This window comes from Schistocerca piceifrons, chromosome 4 (assembly GCF_021461385.2).
Source record: "Schistocerca piceifrons isolate TAMUIC-IGC-003096 chromosome 4, iqSchPice1.1, whole genome shotgun sequence".
Classification (NCBI taxonomy): Eukaryota; Metazoa; Arthropoda; class Insecta; order Orthoptera; family Acrididae; genus Schistocerca; species Schistocerca piceifrons.
The window spans coordinates 525,524,548-525,529,957 of NC_060141.1; positions in this window are offsets into that span (position 1 = coordinate 525,524,548).

The following is a 5,410-nucleotide window of genomic DNA, read 5'->3' on the forward strand; positions in this document are numbered from 1 at the left end:
CCACTTCCTTTACTACTGACCATATGGTTTTAATTTTATCCTGAGACTTAGCTATTCTATCTGCATACCACATACTTTTTGCCTTCCTAATAACATTTTTAAGCACCTTACGATACTGTTTGTAATGGGCTGCTGCATTTAGATTTTGACTGTTTCTAACGTTTTGATATAATTGCCACTTTGTGCTACAGGATATTCTTATCCCTTTAGTCAGCCACCCAGGCTGCCTGTTTGTGCTAGTACCCTGTTTTGAACGTTCTAACGGAAAGCAACTTTCAAAGAGCACGAGAAAAGTCTTGAGGAAAGCATTATATTTATCGTCTACTGTATCAGCACTATAAACATCTTGCCACTCTTGTTCCTTGATAATGTTTACAAAGGCCTCTAAAGCAACTGGATCAGCTTTCCTAAAAAGTTGATAACTGTATTTAACATGTGTTGCAGCACAAAAATCTTTTAGAGTTAAAATAAGTGCATCATGATCTGAAAGGCCATTCACCTTTTTGCTAACAGAATGCCCTTCTAGTAATGAGGAATGAACAAAAATGTTGTCTATGGTTGTTCTACCGTTCCCTTGCATTCTCGTTGGAAAGAATACGGTTTGCATAAGATTATATGAATTAAGGAGGTCTACCAGCATCCTTTTCCTTGTACAACCACTTATACAATTAATATAGAAGTCACCACATATAACTAACTTTTTGTATTTCCTATAAAGTGAACCAAGAACCTCCTCTAGCTTTAGCAAAAATGTTAGTCTGGGGATCTATAAATAACAACAGTTAGAAGTTTAGCTCCACTAAATTTAACCACACCTGCACAACATTCAAACACCTTTTCAGTGTAGTACTTTGAAACATCAATTGACTCAAATGGGATACCGTTTTTCACACACATGGCTACTCCCCCACACCGCAAAGAGCTCCGAACGTTAGCTTAGCAACTGCTTGATGCCGCACAATGGCCGGTCCAGCCGCATCGCTGGGAATTCCATGTTGACACTATGACGAGGACGGTGCTTTGTGTCGATGAAGGAGATGCCTATGCTGGGAGTGCCAAAGACTTCGTGAAACCTTAATGGCAGACATTTCACAGTTCGTATAGAAATTAATAGTAGCCAGATAAATCATGATACCTCTAAAAGAAACATGTACATTACTATTATTTGCACGACGATTCTGATGGTGTAATCAGATTTTCAATATCTTTATCAATTTAAAGTTTAGTATCTGACGGTAAATTATACAAGTAACATCCAGCAACGAATTTCCAAAATCTAAACGGTTCATCCGATTTCGTCGATCTACGTGTCTTTAGAAAGCTATTAGTGTAAACCTAAATTGGTATGAATTACAGGCATGTAACTTAAACAGTACATGAGTTATTGGAGGTCAAAGTGGCCGATTACTATCGATTGCGGTAGGCCATAAGCACTCCGCAGTTACACGAAAAAACGGTAGCAGCATGCTTATAAATATGTTTATTCATCTGTGTCTTTGTTTATATTCGATATATACTATTCATGAAGAAATTGGTTAAATATTTACAGTGTGTTAGAAAGCACAGAGACATTAGGCTCCTAGCCTACCTTTTGCTTCTTTTCTATTGGTACATGTTTATTTAATTGTTTATGTATGTAATAATGTGCGTTAGAGAGTGTTTATGGTTCAGCCGTAGGAATATTTATTTAATTTCAAGTATTTAAATGTAGATCCAGTACTTCGAATGTATTTCATTATGCTTGTGTGGGTGCGTTGGCATGAAGACACGGCGCGAGCGCTCTAGCCAATCACAGCGCTCGTGAATGGGGAGACTGGATGGAGGGTTTTTCCGGAGAGGACACGGGGTAGTTCGGGAGGGTGCTGCGGTCCTGGGGAGTACGGGACAGGACACGGAAGGTGCTGGACGTGAAGGCGCGATGGTGAGTCGCAAGAGGAACTTGGAGAGTGGAGCGATTTGCGCGTGGTCGCGAGAAATAGAAGTACTTCGGAGTGTCGACTTGTGAACTTGTGAGATTTCCGTGGCGTCTAGAGTGAAGACGTAATGGGAGTTTAGAAGTGAATATCTCGCGAGCTATGTTGTTGTTCATAGCTAATTACGTGCAGTAGGAATCTATGGTTTCCCTGTTATTCAACTTATATTTTCCTTAATTGCTGGACCATCAACACCAATAAGTGGTTTGCAGAAATATACCGCATTCTCAAAAGTACTACTATCGTACTCATCATTTAAAGTCGTTAAGATAGTACGCACAGATTTTATTTAATTGCAATCTTTCATTTATAAATTTCTAGATTAATTCGAAGTTGCTGAGTGGTAGGAACCTTCGACCATTCGATTCATGTGTCTATTCATATTATATACTGTAGACTCGGCGGTATTTGGCTTGTAATGCGGCAAATACGTATCGCAGCCCCTAGACAACGAAACCAACTTTTAATATTTCAACTCTGAGTCGGAGGGTGCGTAGTTATTTGAAAGCCCGCAACCGTGTACCGGGGGTACATTGACACATGTGCTGATCTGAAGCGCAGCTTATCAAGACAGGTAGCCAGCATAGCTACGGACAGACTTCATTCTGCTGTGCAGAATGCAATACTGCGCTCTCAGACTCTTCTGGACACTGATGGGCGCCACATTGAGCCCCTTTTGTAACAGTAATGGTACCGGTATGTAAAGGTATGATGTACAGTAGCAGCTCATTAAAAGTGTTTCAGCTGAATTGATTGTGCCTTATTTTTCTTCCCATATCCTTGACATTAATGCCATCAAGTTTGGTACTCTTACAGTAATTAGTTTGTGTGTTATATCGTGTTACATAGCGAAAGTTTAATTCGAACCAACCAGTATATTTATATTAAATTTGCGAAACATTTGCTACAAATTTATATTGGACACTGAAAATTACAGGTTTTCAGAGAAAAATCTGAGGCTCATATTTGACACGGAACAGGATAAGGGTTGTTTCAAGAAACTATCCTAGTAGACGCCCAAACTGATTTAGTGTGGACGTGAAAGAAATGCATTTTGTGCAACATGTCAGTGTGTAGAGTGCTTCCACATTAAAACCAGGAAATGTTATTTGACCGCCACAGTATGGATGCTGCAATGTATGGTGTTGTAAAGTACTTTACGATACCTTATAATCTGTCCTCACTCTTCGCTATATTAAATGACCCCTGTAATCTCATGTTCTGCACTTTACAGAAAAGGAATCGATTCCGAAGAATAAATGTTAATCGCTGACCAAAAGAACGCAAACACGCTTATAACTTGTCTATTAAGTACTTACACTGAACAACAACGATTGGGGGGAACATATTTTGTGTCCTAGTTAATTATTTTTTTGTAGCTAGCTAATGTTGTGGTTAAATAAATAACTGAGATTGAATGAAATGTTACTTGCTGAATGATTATTTACGATCGTCAGCTCGTGCTTGACCCGAAGTTAGGAATCTGTATCTGTTTGGTTGCAAAAAAGTTACGTAACAAATACTGAGGTCTGTTTAGGTGGCAACAGAAACTGCTCACGCGGAATTCAGATCGATACATCACAAATAAAAACACAAATGAAAGTGAATTATTGCTTTAACAAATGCATTAGGACTGTGCAAATCAAAACTTGAGCCACTAAAAACATGTAACGCGATATGGGCTGAGCAACATTAGTGACAATAATGTTGTCGCCGTCAAGTTTTGTGAAGCAATACGTACAACTAATAATATTCCATAATTAATTTCCTGTTTCTTATTCTCAACATGATTTAACAAATAGATGCAAATGCAATATACAACGCCGACAACACGAAAACGAACGTTACATGGAATATAAATGGAACACGTAGAACTAATCACTTTCGTTATATGTTGTACATCATTACATTTTGCCAGTAATTTGAAGTGAATCTGATTGTGCAGTGAATTCCTTGATCATTATAGAAAGCAACTGAATGTGCTACAGTGCAAAATTTATTTTAGTTATCATCATTGCTTCTAGCTTTTGAAACTGTGAACTTTAAGTTTTAAATGGGAAGCGCACTTTTCTTTCAAATCAAATGACATTTCTTTTAATAATATGGCACCCATCTGTAAAAGTATTGATGATACGGTAGGATCCTGCTGTGGTTAATGACATAGGTAAATCAGCAACACTCAGTTTATCAAAGTTTGCTCACTTGTGATGGTATTTACAACACCAGCCAGTCTTACACAAAACTGCACTTATAACGGCACCGTCTTGCTTTGTAGCGATTTGCAGATTGTGCAGCGTAATGCATTTCGTAGCTATAATAACTGGCAAATAGCTCTTCTTTCTAAAAAGATCAAATAGTTTTAACGTTGACTACACAGTACTCTTCTTCCATTATTCCATTTCCCATTCTTTCTTGATTACAACATGTACTGTGACCTAGATATGTGCTCGCTGATTAAACATTTGCAATGCCTTCCCTAACTTCAAGTAGCACACCGACAATGCATATCATTACGCACACTAGCACACGGACCTTCGGTCCGTGTTAGTCCTCAATGCGATTGCACTTGTCAACAATCTGCAGCTGTGTGTGCACGCTCGCGCCTGAACTATGCCGATTCCATACTCTTAACAAACTCTCTGAATCTTACACACTGCAAAGTCTCTGACTTGGACAGCGCTTCTACTGGAGAGTTTCATAACACTGTTTTTCAATATTTCGTTTCAAACATACTTATAGTCATTCAGTTAAAGATCAATGTTCACAAAATAATGAAAAACATACTTTTATATTCAGATAATGAATTGTAAAATAAATTAAACGATAATTATGAAGCACGGTGTTGTAAATGAAGGTTAAAACCGGTTGTCAATAAAGAACAATTTACCAGCAGATCACCGAGGTTGAAATGTGACTTCCACTAAGGAAAAAAATTACTCAGTTCGGTTGAATAGCGATACGAGACCTCTTCCAGAAAACGAGTACACTTTTCTTTTTCAATGTGCCACCTTGCCATGTATTTTTTATGGACGTTATTTCATGACGCCTCTACAATGGAACTTAAGCGCCTTCACTGCTGGAACACAGTGCCTTCTCACTGTAAGAGGTGGGCTTGCCCATGATATGATTTAAGAGAATTATCGATTAAAGCTAATGAAGACGAACTCTGTCTTCTGTCCCATAATGTGGACAGTCAAGCCGGGAAGAGCTTGAGCACTTAATAAATAATGATAATAAACTGCAGTATGAAAATGAAATGACAATAGTTACGACTATCGCTTGCTACTGTCAAACATAGAGGCGGGCTACAGCCGTTAAGACCTGAAGGATAGGCCTCGAGCTATTGTTATCATACGTTCTTCCGAGCTTAAACAAATTTCATATGTTCAGACGAACCAGTCCATGCGATGAGAGAAGAAATTCGCTGCTTGTGGTGG